This window comes from Callorhinus ursinus, unplaced genomic scaffold, assembly GCF_003265705.2.
Source record: "Callorhinus ursinus isolate GAN/ISIS: 27379988/994484 unplaced genomic scaffold, GSC_fseal_2.0 scaffold8, whole genome shotgun sequence".
Lineage (NCBI taxonomy): Eukaryota > Metazoa > Chordata > Mammalia > Carnivora > Otariidae > Callorhinus > Callorhinus ursinus.
The window spans coordinates 42,538,947-42,553,267 of NW_027397070.1; the positions used below are offsets into that span (position 1 = coordinate 42,538,947).

Below are 14,321 nucleotides of genomic sequence, written 5' to 3' on the forward strand. Positions count from 1 at the left end.
ACACATATATCGGAACGTCATGTTGTATGCCTTAAATAGTACAATTTTTATTTTTCAATTATACTTCAATAAAGCTGGGGAAAAAACCATGTGGTGCTAGATGATGTCTGGCCTTGGCCTGATCTTGGCCTGATTGAGGGGTGGGGGTGCATGGGGAAGGCAGGCACATAACCTCCCTGGTGTCTGCTGGTGGAATGGCTGCCTTCATAAGGCAGTTCTATACTTTCAGCAAACGGGTGATGGATGCATCAGCCAGAAAACGGGATCTGAGTGGGGCGTCAGTAGCAGTTACTACTGATGTCCAATAAACATCTATAACTTAATAAGCCTCAAATTGTTCTTCCCTTGCAGACTGAATCCTCCCCAGACTTTCTTATCTCAGTAAATGGCACTACCACTCACCCGTTTGCTCAAGCCAAAAATCTAGAGATCACTCTTGGTCCATTTTTTTTTCTTCCCTTAACCATCCACATCTGGTACATCAGCAAATCCTGTGGAGTCTGCCTCCACACCCTCTCCCATCTGCACTGACTTCTCTCTCTCCACGTATACCATTCTACTTTAAACTGCTACCACCATCTCTTGGGCCTGGATAGCGTCAATGACCTCAAGGCTGATTTCCCTGCTTCTTTTCTTACCCTCTTCAAAAAGCCCCTGGGGTGAATCTTTTTTTTTTTTTTTTTTTTTTTAAGGACTTTATTTTTTTAAAGCAGTTTTAGATCTGCAGAAAAAAGGAAGGCACAGAAATTTCCCATACAGCCCCTGCCCCCACACGTGCACAAGCCTCCCTCATTATCAGCATCCCCCACCAGAGTGGGACATTTATTACAACTGGTGAACCTACACTGACACGTCGTAATCACCCACAGTCCGTAGTTTACATTAGGGCTCACTCTTGGTGTTGTACGTTCTGTGGGTTTGGACAAATGTTTAATGGCATGAATCTACCATTGTGGTATCATGCAGAGTGTTTTCACTGCCCGCCCCCCCCCCGCCCCAAATCCTCCATGATCTGCCTCTTCATCCCTCTCGTAAAATCCCTGGCAACCCCTGATCTTTTTACTGTCTCCTTAGTGTTGCCTTTTCCAGAACGTCATAGAGTTGGAGCCTTATAGTATGTAGCCTTTTCAGATTGGCTTCTTTCACTTAGTAATACACATTTCAGGTTCCTCCATGTATTTCATGATAGCTTATTTCTTTTTAAGGCTGAATAATAGTCCATTCTCTGGATGTACCCCCAGATTATTTATCCATTCACCTACTGAAGAACATCTTGGTAGCTTCCAAGTTTTGGCAACCAGAATAAAGCTGCTATAAGCATCTGTGTGTAGGTTTTTTTTGTGGACATAAGTTTTCATCTCTGTTGGGTAAATACCAAGGAGCACGATTGCTGGGTCATATGGTAAGAGTTGGCTTAGTTTCGTAAGAAACTGCCAGATTGCTCTCCAAAGTGGCTGCAGCATTTTCCATTCCCACGAGCAGTGGATGAGAGTTCCCATTGCTCCACATCCCCGCCAGCATTTGGTATTGTCAGTGTTCTGAGTTTTGGCCATTCTAATGTGTGTGTATTGGTATTGCATTGTTTTAATTTGCATTTCTTGATGACATATGATGTGGAGCCTCTTTGCATGTGCTCATTTGCCATTTGTATATCTCCTTTGGTGAGATGTCTGCTAAGGTCTTTGGTTTTTTAATTGGGTTGTTTTGTTTTCTTATTAGGTAGAGCTTTGAAAAAAACGTGCACCAGATCACATCATCTTCTTGTGTAAAAGCCTTCAATGTCTTGGCACTTAGAATGAATTCAAACTCCTCTCCCTGGCCTATGTCGAGTCCTACATAATCTGACCTCTCCCCCTACCCCATCCCCCCCTGCCCCACCTCCTGCATCTGGTAGGATATGGTAAGGTAGGTTAAGGTAGGAGGTGTCTCTCATGTTTGAACTTCTTTTCTCCCCCACTAGACTGGAAGGTTCTTGAGGGGACGAGCCATGACCCTGACTGGATTTTGTGTGGGTAGCACATTCTTGACCTTTGCGTCTCTGCTCAAGTGTCACCCCACCCCCAATGTCTAGTCTTTCTTTGACAGCAGGAGCTAGTCACTTGCTGTGCCGTTGCCTGGTTCTGTTTCCTTCAGAACACAGATTGCTGTTGGAAATGGTTAGTCCTTTTATTTCTGTGTGTGTCTGTCCCAACCCCCTAAGATGTCAAGCCTGTGAGTGCAGGGGCCTCATGTATCTTGCTCACTGCTGTATCCCCAGTACTAAGAACAGCGCAGGGCACATAACAGGCTCAAGTATTTGCTGACTAAATGACTGAACCCTGGGAGAAGCGAATGGGGAGCCTTGAGGGGCCCAGTTAAGGTCAGGCCACTCTATCCATGGTAGGTTAGAAGTTGTTCTTTTTCCAACTTTCTTCTTATCAAAATAAGCAAAGCAGGAAATGAGACCCAGTTTCCTGCTTATACCTCAGACCACCAGGAAAGACAAGTTCTGGAAAAATCGGAGCACACCCTGAGGTGGTGTGCTGGCTCTTCCCGGCTGAAGGCGCACCTCCCTGGGGACCTGTTAGCTCTCCACGAGGGGCTCATCTCAGGAACCCTCTGGCATGGAGGCCTGTGGAGCTGGTTAATATCACGGCCTTTTTCGTTTTTTTTCCATCTCCTGACTTGGTATTACCAAAGCCCTGATGAAGTCTGGACATCGCGTGTCTGGGGAACAAACACCAATGAGCTATGTTCTCCTGGATGACAACTTTGTTTGAAGAATAAGAAGCAGGTTTTTCCTGACAGGAGAGTCTTAGGGCATAATGAAGTTAAGCCATTCAGGCCTTTGAATTGTGTTCTGAGAAGTTTCAGAAGGAGGAGGCCCAGTATCAGGACCGATCACTCCCCTGTGGATAGCTAGGTTGAATCATAGCGTTTCATTTTGCACCAGGGAGGACTGAGCCATCCTCCCTGCTTCAAGCTCCAGGTCAGGTGATGGTCCTGATAACTTTGAAAGCACAGGGAAGGGAAAGTGGAAAGAATAGGGCTCTGGGGGCCGGGCATTGGATGCCGGAGAGATTTGGATTCTTTCCCTTGTCGTATCTCCCTCTCGTGGCCTCCGGTCCTGGAGGGCCTGCAGAGGATCAAATGGCCTTTTCTTCAGAGACCGCCGAACCCAACTTTTGTCCCACAGCCAGGACTCTGACCAATCCCGTCAAATCGCTCCCAAACCAGCCTCCTCGCTTCGTACTTTCTGCTCCTCACTGGGGCACAGTTGGGGACCACACACGCTTGCCCTGCTCACAGCTGGTGCTCCTGGGGCAGAATGGCACATAGGCACCCAAGAACCATTCTTGGATGTTGAATGGTGGGAAGTACGTCGGAGTAAGAAGAGCTCACCGAAAGCCGTGTTCCCGCGGTTCTTTATGTGGGGACCTTGAGGACGTTCCTTGGCCTCTTTGAACCTCAGTTAAAGTGCGCAGGATGGCTCACCCATTGCCGTGTTATGATTATGGCGACAATAGTGGCCAACATTTACTGAGCACTCAGTCCGGGCCGGGCAAGACTTTGGTTCTGTTATTATGCCCATTTCACAGCTGCGGGAACTGAGGCACGGATGAGTTAAACAGCATGTCCAAGGCCACAAACAAGAGTGAGGGGTGGAACCTCTGCACTTATTTCACCTGACCAGTTGAGATAATACATGCAGCATGTGTTTTGTGAGTGTTGGCCAACTTCCAGTTGCTTCGGTGTTACATATCCAGGCAGGCTTCACAAGGTCCAGGCCTGGGGCTTGGTTTTGGAGGTCATCGACATCTGAGCATTTGCTCTGTGTGTGCTGGGACCCACAAACGCCAGACAGGAAGGGCTTTGCGATTGCTTGAGAATGTGAGGGTGCTGGCAGGATAGGGAGCTGAGCTCAGTAACATGGTAAGAGGAAACCTCTTCCCCATGCCAGAAAACCTCAGAGGGGGTGCAGGATTGCATGGGGCGAGGCCACTTCCCCAGCCACTTTCTCCTTGCTCTGGTTTTCTGGAGGGAGGCTGGATGGGCCTGGTCCTCCTCCCTTGCTCTCATCTGAACCAAGTGTTTGGCAGGACTGATCTCCCAGCAGGACTTCCGAGACACCTTGGCCAGGGCTAACGGAGCAGAGTTCCCTTCTGTCCTGTAATGTGAAGCTAAGAGGGAGGAAACTAGAAACGGAAGAAGCAGAAGGCAGGGGTCAGTGTGGGGAAGGGAAGGTGACTGGGAACTGGACAAGAGGAGCCACTGGATTTTGATGTGCTAGGATTCCTGCCAAAGAGAAGGGATGCTTCTAATAAACCCAGAAAGCTTCAGACCTCAGACCCATACTGGAGAAGAGACTGGCCCAGGGCCTGGAGGAGGCTGTGCATATTTGTGAATGTTTGCCCTTGGCACCCAGGCTGGGAAGTGGCAGGTCAGGCTGACCTGGGAGTCCGCCTCCTCCTCCAGGAAGCAGGCAGGCTTCCTCAGCTGTGCGATGCCCATGTGCATCTCTGATTTATTTCAAGATTTTCCTTGTGTGTATCAAAGATGGTTTTTCTTGGCAAATCACAACTTTTTCAGAAAGCAAGAATGCAGTCTCCTCGTAGCTTGGGTCATCGTAATCCCCTGTTTGTTTATGCAGGCTCAGTGTGTTTGGGGCCAGAGCCAGAGCCAGCCAGGGGTGAGGGTCCAGCCCAGCCCAGAGAGCCTTGTAGCTGGCTTTGCACACTCCAGCGTGGCTCCAGCTCTGGATCTTTCTGGTCGTTGGTGCATGTAGTATGGCTGCGTGCCCTGCATTTCCTGTGTGCCCGTCTTTGGGGGCGCTCTTCAAGTGGGCCATTTATCTGCTTCCTGGGACCTTTATTTCAGAGGACACGTGAAATAGGAACCCACCTAACATAATAATTTGGGAGAAAATCTAGATTAATCTATTTTGCCCAATTAGTGGCTCATCTGGGTAGAGTTACTGATATTACATATCTTCAGAGCCCAAATAGTTAAATCATGCACATATATACATATATATATATAAACACACACATACACACACATACATACACACGCTTCTTATGCTTATGTCTGTTCTTATTTTCTACCTTTATCATAAGTTCACCAAGGATGGGTTGGGAAAACATACCTCTTAAAACTCCCAAGTGATATAGATGGTATGGGTGCTGGGACAAGGACAGATGCCTTTCTGGAGAGGAAATGACCATCTGGAAATCTGTCTACACTGGAGTGGCAACTCTCTGGAGGTTCTGGATTTCTCCAAGGGAAGGTCTCTTCAAAGGACTGGAGCCTCCCCCTGGAGAGACAAGCTCACAAGCTGCATAGGAAGAGACCTTCTAGAGGCCAGCGTCTGCCACAGCCAAGGTTCCTGGGGGCTCTACACTGACCCACTGGAGGAGGAAGAGGAAGCTGGAGCCATTCCACATGCTGAAGTCTTTCTCTTCCATTCCTTACTCCCTCTTTGTCCCCCATCCAGTTTTGGTCTGAGGGCTGTGGAGTGGTTCTAACAAAGATAGCCACCCTTTATCTAGTATTTGCAGTGTGCCGGGCATTGTGCTAGTGCTTTATAAGCATCGTTTCTCTAGTCCTCATGACAAATCTGTGGAATGGGCATTATTCTTATTTTACAGATGAAGAAGCTGAGGCTCAGAGAGGTTAAATGACTGTCCTGAGGTCACACAGCAAATAAGTGGTGGAGCTGGGATTTGAAATCCTTGCCGGTCTGATTCTAAAGGTCATGCTCTTAAATATTGTGCTACCTTGGCCACAGAATGCCTGAGAAACTGCGTGCCTTCCAGGATGCTGGGACGAGTGTTTTAGAGAGATGTTCTGGAAGCCATTTGAAAGTTAATCCCAGGACAAAGGGTACGGAATCTTGGAGGCTTCCTTAGGAATCCGAGACTCCAGAGAGGGGGGGGGGGCAGAGAGACAGCTATGTGATCTCCAGGGGAAAAGTACAAGTTAATAAAGAGCTTCTTGGGTCTGGATTAAACACAGGTGGGACTTCTTAGTAGTAACTGGGATTTTGGCCAGACTCCACGGGGCTTGTTTCTTGGTGTGGACATGGAAGGAGGCAGGCCTGAGGTGGCAGTGGGGTGGGGGTGGGGGGCTCAGGCTGGCAAAGGAGGAGGGAAGCCTTCCTACAAAGAAACCTCTTTGTGGTATCTGGACCAAGCTGGGGATAGTCTATTTTCTGGAGGTTCAAGTAAGGTCTGGTGCACAACTCACCAGGGGCTAGCTTAGCTCCATGCCCACCGTGGTCTTCATCTAAGGAGGTGGGGGGCAGGCCAGGAGGGTGTCACAGCCCCCGAGAGAGCAGCCTGACCCCTAGGTCTGCCTTGGAGACTGGGCTGCACCAGGCACAGGTACTTCTGTTACCTTGCTTCTGGGTCATCCCTGGCCCTGTTCCGTCCTCTGCCTCCATCCTGTCTCCACCCCTGGTGATGGACACCCCTGCTGGTGCCCTTCCCATCCCCGCACATCTCCAGCCAGGTCACCGAGTGAGTGCACGGTTGGTCCCATGAGTCAGCTGCTGGGCCACCTCACCCAGGAGGTGGCACTTGTGTGGCACTTGTCTTGTGCCAAAGACATTTCTAAGGGTGGCTGGGTCTGTGCTTGGGGCGAGGGTCAGGGGATATTGAATCTTCTGTGGAAGATTAGTTTAAATTGCCTGAACCAAGCTGTGACTTTGGGGAAGGATCTTTTTCCCTTTGGCAGCCGACAGGGTGCAGAGTAACACCACCCAGCCACTTCCCAACACTGCTGGGTGGGAGCCAGCAGCCGGGTCCCTGGGTGGAGTTTGGAGGGTCACAGGTCTGAGAAGGGGCCCCCCTGGGACACTAGAGCCCGGGGTTGCTGGCCTCCAGGGTTTGGGCTTGGGAGAGCTCCCTCTCCGGGGGGACCCGGAGAGATGGTCCCGAGAGGAGCCAGACTGGCGACAGAGCGCTTCTGCAGCTCACTCCCTGACAAGGACACTCATCCTCCAGTGCCTAAAGTGGCTCTCGGCCTGGAGTGGGGAATGCAGGAGGTGACCTAATTACATCGCATTTACTGAAGCAGGCTGGACCCAGAAGATGGTGACAGCCATTTCCAGAATCTTCCTCTAAACCACCTCCCGTATTGATTCTTTCTTTCCATCCCCACTGCCACCGGGTAGCCCAGGCCACTGTCAGCACCTCCTGCCTGGATTTCTGCCAGTGCCTCTTAACTGCCCATTCTGCGTTTATTCTCTTTCCCGTCAGCCCCTTCTCCCTGCCGCGCTCCGACGAACCAGCAACCAGCGGAAAACGCCAGTTTTATGAAGTGACTTTCCTACCCAGGCCCACCCAAGGGGTCCTTCTGGTCCGAAGGAAGGAGGCACCCCACTTTGTCTTCACACCGACATTCTGCTGCAGCCAAACTGGTCTGTGCGCTGCGCCATGCACGTGCGCGGTTCTTCTGCTCCAAGTGCTCTCCCTTCCTCCTCTCGGCCATGGGCGCCGACGGTACTTACCCTTCAGGGAGCCCATGTCCACAACCCTCCGCCGAGTCCTCCGCGGCCGCAACTCCGCCTTCCCCCAGATCCTCTGCCCCTTCTGCTGTCACTGCGTCAGACCATCGTCAGCGGGGCAGGCAGTGTTGGCCCCTTCTTCCTGGTTGATCTTTTCTCCTCAACCAGAGCGTTGGCTTCTGGAGGGAAGGGGGCAGACCGCATTGTTCTGTACCCCACGGCGGCTCTGGGTCAGGCCTCTAATGGGTACTCGAGAAATAACTGCTGAGTTGATCAGAAGGAAACAAGCTGAAATTGCAGTGTGAGGTACTTATATTAGACCGAAGGGAAGATTTCTAGAGACCGGCTCGCTGTCTAGAAAGGACGACAGAGGAAGGCTGTAGCCACGCCAGGGCCTGTCCCATCTATGAAAACAAAAGAAAACTCTGCTGATGAGAAAAGGCGGCAGCTGGTAGGTGTGTGGTGATAGTGATGGCAGCCGTCAAGGTTGGGTAGGGAAAGGTGGGGCAGGAAGGAAAGAAAGGGCCACCCTCCAGTTTTAGCCTCCTTGACAGACTCCATCCAGATTTGCGGCTGGAATCCGCCTTTCTACTTCTGACTCTTGTCATTGGCGCAGGCCTTTCTCCACGCTTCCCTCTTGTTACGCAGCCGTGGTCTGGCCATAAGGGAACTGGATTCGAGGGGGGAGCGGAGGAGAAGGGAAGCAGAAGGCACGCCGGGAGGAGGGGACACCAGCCTTGTTAGGGCCAGAGCCGCGGAGCTGTTCACCTGTCCCAGGAGTCCTCAGCCAAAGAGTGGCTTTGCCATCCCTTACCTGAAACCGGAGGTGTTCACCAACAAGCCAGGTGTCCGGTGCGGGTATGCTCAAAGGCATGGGAACACCCTTTGTCGCCGCTGCCCCGTGTTTTCTAGCCAGCGGGGGAGGTTGCTTTGGTTTGCCAGAGATGTGTGGAAGGGGTGGGCACAGCTTCCGGAAGGGCCCCCTGGGGGAGGCGGGGGGACCCTGGTTTTGTCGCAAACGGGGATGTGTATTTTGCAGTATAGTGCCTGCCCGCGGCGCTGGGCTACAGCTGAGACACCGGTGCTGACCTCCCTCTGCTGTTTGGGCCCCTCTGCGGATGGCACTCCCAGACTGCCGCAAGGCTGTCCTCAGCCCCTGTCTCCCCGGGGTGCGGTGGGGGCGCTGAATGAAAGGAGCAACAGAAGTGAGAAACAAAGGCAGCCGTAAAGGAGTCAGGAGGAAAGGGGGCAGTGGGAGCCAGAGAGACTTTTGGTGCCGTTTGGGCTTCGGTTGTAGCTTTGTGCGTACAGGCGCCGCCTGCTTCCTGCTCTCAGTGGCCAGATTGGGGCGTGCCGCGGCCCTCTGTTCTAGTCATTCAAGGGCAGCTCTTGTGCTCTGGGAACCCCTGTGCCGGAAGAGGGAGAGACACTAGTGGCCCTCTCCTAGTGACCACGGGAGTGGTGATGGGGAAGAGGGAGGGAGCGAAGGAGGTCTGCCAGGCCTGAAAGCTTTGGGGGGCGGGGACGGGAACACTGGTTCTCCTTCTGTCACCCTGCAAGAAGTTCTGAGCAACTGTGACATAAGATGCACTGGATGAGCTCAGCCTCGGGCAGCACTTTTCAGAATTCTTGAAGACGCGGAACTCTTACATTAAATCAAACCATATTTTTAGCGTGTGTAGGGTGAAGCACATCCTACGCTGTGCAAAGCAAAACTTTGAAATTGATGGGGTCTTCTGAGTTTCGCCCATAGAAAGGCATAGACAAAAAAGGAGTATAGTTTTGTTGTGAAATTAATTCTTAAGAGAGTTTTTATCTTATTATCTTTAATCTTATTAATTCAAGCTGGTGCCCCTTATTGGAAAGAATGAGGTCTAACATAAAGTGTTTAAAGATTTAAAGATTCAGGTGGTAGGGTTGTGATCACATTAATTTCTCATTTAAAAAATTCGTTGTTGGGGCACCTGGGTGGCTTAGTTGGTTAAGCGTCTGCCTTGGCTCAGGTCATGATCCCAGAGTCCTGGGATTGAGCCCTGCATCGGGCTCCCTACTCAGTGAGGAGCCTGCTTCTCCCTCTCCCTCTCCCTCTGCCTGTCGCTCCCCATGCTTGTGCTTTTTCTCTCTCTGTCAAATAAATAAACAAATCTTTTAAAAAAATTAAAAAAATAAAAAATAAAAAATTCATTGTTGCCATTTCCATAAAACAAGTAAAAGACTTTTTTTGACTATAGTTAGGAATAATTGTACTATTTTTTAATTTATAACTTTATAGAACAAATATTTTCCACTTCTTTTTGCCGTGGATCTTGATGATATTGCTGTGGGTTGAAAATCACTATAATACGAAATTAGAAAGAAATGCACCCACACAAATGTAAAATACAAAGAAAATGGACTACTTCACAAGCTATCCAAATTTTAACACTTTATTTGCAAAACAGTCCCTAGGATCTCCAGTGAGAATATGTGGAACTGCAGAATGCAGTTTGAAAAATCCTGACTGAGTTGATAGCAGAAGTAATACTATAGTAATATCTAAGATTTATCAAGAACCTTTAATGTGCCAACCTACTCTTTTATCTTCAGATCAGCCATTGACAGAAACTGCTCTATTTCCTTGTCTTAACAGATGAGGATACTAAGACTCATAGAGGTTAAGTATCTTGAATGAGGTCCACAGTCCAGGGGTGGGATCCTGGGTCTGTCTACTCAAAGTCTATGTTCTTAACACCTGCATTTTCTGCCAGGTGCAGATGACCCTCCCAAGCAACACCTTCTCTGCTGTGCCCTGTGAAAGGCTCAGACTTGGTTTCTGTTAAACAACATCATAGCTGTCTGACAGTTGGGGTTTTGAGCTAGTCCGGTATGCATCTTGCCCTCGACTGATAAATGAGGACAGGCCCCTCTCCCCCCACATCAGAAATAGAATGGTTACTCTGCACTCTGTCCCTGATATTTTTACCTGCTGAGAACAGCTCTCAGCCAGGTGAGATGGGAAGATGGGGTGGAGCTGGACCACAGGGGCCAGAAGTGTTGGGTCCTGGAAAAGTAGCTGCTGGGGATCAGGTGCTGTGGCCTGTGAAGGATCCAGAATCATTGTTTGGTTTCACTCTTCCCCACTGCCCTCTTGGCCCTTTTTTTTTTTTTAAGGGATTGGGAGGGAGGAGGCGAGAATGTGGTAGCTGGGTCGTAGGAGTCTGTGTTTTCTTTACTCAGTTGTGCAAGGACATAACCATGTCAGACTGAATTTTTAAAACTCTGAGACTTTATGTAGCCAAGGCTAGATCAGGTAACTCTTTTTTTTCTTAAATATTTAATTTATTTATTTGAGACAGAGAGAGCACACGGAGAGGGAGAGGGAGAGGGAGAAGCAGACTCCCTGCTGAGTAGGGGGCCAGATGTGGGGCTCCATCCTAGGACCCTGGGTTCATGCCCTGAGCCAAAGGCAGACGCTTAAGCAATTAAACCACCCAGGCACAACTTTTATTCTTTTTTCCTTTTCTTTTCCTCCTCCTTTCTTTCTTTCTTTCTTTTTTTTTTTTTTTTTACATCAGGTAACTCTTGTGGGTCCTCACTCGGTGCGTTGGCCTGTGATATTGTGGAGTCATAGGTCTGGGTTTGGGTTCTGACTGTGTGGACTTGAGCAATTGCTTAACTTTCCTGAGCTTCAGTTTTCTCATCTGCAAAGTGGAATGCAAATTATTACCTCTTGGGTTCCTGTCAGGACTGATGAAAATGATTAAAATAAGACGCCCAGCACTGTACCTGGCACACACAAGTCATACAATAAGTGAGAATTCCCCCCAAATTTATTTCTCCAATGCCTCTTCCCCTCCAACTTTCTCTTAGAGTACTTTGCAAATGTAAGTGTGCAATTAGGTGTTTTATAGTCTAGGTTAGATAAATATAGTCTTCTTTCTTGGAACTTCTGCACTAAAATATAGTGTTTTTTGGCAGTTTTTTGGTGGATACTGAGACTCCAGCAGATTTAGATCTGGCATGGAGTATCTATTTAAAGCAAAGAAGCTTCTACTTTAAGCATTGTCTTCCAATATGCTTTAAAATGCATCAGGGCTTGGGAGGATATATCTATTGAGGTAAAAGGGAGCAATTTAGAAATTGTCTTTTTCTGCTTTCCCTACAAGGCTAGTTTCTTGTATAAGACCAAACGTTCTAGCACATTTCCCTTAGCCCTATCCTCTTGGAGGCCGGGCTGGGAGGCAGTTATCTCTGGATCTTTTTTTTAAGATTTATTTTTATTTTGAGAGAGCGCGCATGCGAGAGCACAAGTGGGAAGGGCAGAGAGAGGGAGAGAGAATCTCAGGCAGACTCTGTGCTCAGTGTGGAGCACAATGCAGGGCTTGATCTCACGACCCTGAGATCACAACCCTGAGATCATGACCTGAGCCGGAACCAAGAGTCGGACGCTTAACTGACTGTGCCACCCAGGTGCCCCTCATCTCTGGATCTTGACGCAGCCCGAGTACTCTGGCTAGCTTGAGCAGCATCAGGAGTTGGTCTGAGTCCGTCTTCCAGTGAGTTCTCTGGGTTCTCCTTAGAGTCAGTCTGTTCTTTTGGATCAGCTGAGGAAGAGTATCATCTTTAGTGGGGGTAGCCCACTAAAGATGTGATTCAGACCGAGAAGAACCTTCCACAAGGTATCTGCTGCATGTGGGTGGCATGTCCTGCATCGGCCCATCCCATCCTTGAAGTCTGTGCCTGTGTCCTGACTTTGTAGCCTGGCGGTACTAAGGACTTAGAAGGACATCATGCATATGTGAAATACGAACTGCAGAATTGTAGAGACTCAGCACAGCCCATGATGCGGGGTGGGGGAGGGGGGGCGGGTACTGGACCAGCGTATTCCACACAGCGTGCCCAGTGCCCAGCACCACGCCTGGCCCAGAGAGGGCTTGATACATTTCTCTCCAGGGAATGAATGTAGCATGTTGTGGAGCCAGGATGCAAAACTACCTTACAGGATTTGGTTTGCTTTGCAAGGAAGTACATGCAAGGACGTACATGCAAGGACATTTTTGTTCTGAAGGCAGTTTTCAGGAATGATGGGAGAGCCCATAGTCCTCTGCTTCCCTCCCGTGTGCTGGAAGCTGGAGTGGCTTGTTCTGCAAGGCCTTATTTTTAGCCATGTTTTTTTTTTCACTCTCCACCCCTACCCCCAGATGACAACATATCCATCACCCTGTAGTTTGAGGCTGGTGCAGGCGCATGTGTGCTTTTCAAAGGCTGCTCAGGAGGTAGCTGACAGATCGTGTCACAGCCTTGCTTTGGCCTGGGAGGTTGGAGTCCGTCGTGACCGGTGAGATTCCGAGTCTGGACTGCCTGGCTGTGCCGCCTGAACTGAAGGGGGAGACGATGTGCTGATGAGGCCGTCGCCCAGATCGATGCTGCCAGAGGGTCACCTGGGCCCAGCACGACACCCCACGGAAGTTCGGTGCCTGTTTACAGGAGTTGTGTGTGATGCAGAAGAACAGGAAGTCTGATCAAACCCTGGGAGATAAGGAAGCCAGGAGAAAAGCACCTTCCCCCTCCCACTTGAAGCGAGGACAAGCTCCTTCCAGTCCCTGGCCTCGTGAGGGCCCTGGGCCTCAGGCTGTGAGGAGCCCGAGAGGACACCGGAGTTCGCGGTGGAGCGTGGGGGCAACTGTGCTGAAGAGGCAGGTCTGGATCCATGTTTTTGGGGTTTTGTGCGTACTTCACCCTCAACCCCCTAATAGGAAACTTGGAAAATAAAAGCACAAAGGAAAACAAACCAACCAACCTATCTGTGTTTCTACCATTTGGAGATGGCGGCTGTTAACATTTTGGTATATTTCCTTCTATCTTTTGTTCCCTCTTCCCTCCCTCTCTCTCTCCCTGGAGTGGGAGGAAGATACACATATGTATATATGTACACATGTGTGTACTCTATATGTATTATATATGTGTATATGTGTGTGTATTCACTTATCTCTGTTACCTGTTGCTATTAACCATCCACCTACACACACACACATACAAATTTGATATTCTGCTTTAGTTTTACTTATCTTTATACTGTGAACATTGCCTTGGCTAACTGAAGGTCTTGAGAACCCTTTTGGGGCCTGGATGAAAAGTTTTCAGTATTGAGTCTTTGTGGGCATCGTACCTCATGTCAGAAAGCCCGAGAAGTCCAATTCCTTGCTTGGTGTGCCCCGAGGCACTCCCAGGTAAATTCAGCCTACCCTCTGCTGAGTGGTTTCCCCAGGCTTGCTTACCAGACAGCAGCTGCTCAGTGCAAAGGTAGATGTCCTCTCAATCAGGTTGTCTGGCCTGGTGTTTGAGGGAAGTGTGGACGTAAGGGTTATGAATGTCTGGACTAAAAGAAAAAGATTCTCTAAAGTAAAATACAGGCTTTATCCTTAAAAGAAAGACTTCCTCTGTGCCCAGGAACTAGAAGGGTAGAAAGCAGAAGAACCATTCTCTCTCTCCCACAGGAGGGGGCTTGCTTTGGTTTTCCACTAATCTTCCATTCCTGCCTGTAGAATTTGACATGGTTCTATTTACTTTTCCTTGGCCCAGTTTGGGTCAACAGGATTTCTCCCCTGCCCAGAACAGCCGCACGCTTGTGTGAAGTAAGACGTGAGCCTGGGCTCTGGACAACAGTAATTAATCCTTGTCTGAGCGACGCAGTGGGGATTTTCAGCCCAAGATGGTCTGAGAACACTGGGTTTTACGTGGCACATGGCAGTCCTGCATAGGCCAAATGATTTCTTCTTCCCTTTTGTCTGTAAGTGACTTTACAGGCAGTGTGTGTGTGTGTGTGTGTGTGTGTGTGTGTGTGTGTGTGTGTGTG

General features: G+C 49.4%; 1 protein-coding gene and 1 long non-coding RNA gene across 4 annotated transcripts in view; one reads left to right on the forward strand and one right to left on the reverse strand.

Annotated features, from left to right (window-relative positions):
* The window catches only part of SMOC1 (SPARC related modular calcium binding 1), a 150,150-nt gene that overhangs the window by 40,830 nt on the left and 94,999 nt on the right, over nt 1–14,321 (forward strand). The window lies entirely within an intron of this gene.
* On the reverse strand, nt 7,275–9,028 carry LOC141373178 (uncharacterized). Its single transcript, XR_012378883.1, has 2 exons — nt 8,301–9,028; nt 7,275–7,890 (listed from the first exon to the last, which is right to left on the reverse strand). It is a non-coding gene; the product is annotated as an uncharacterized lncRNA (long non-coding RNA).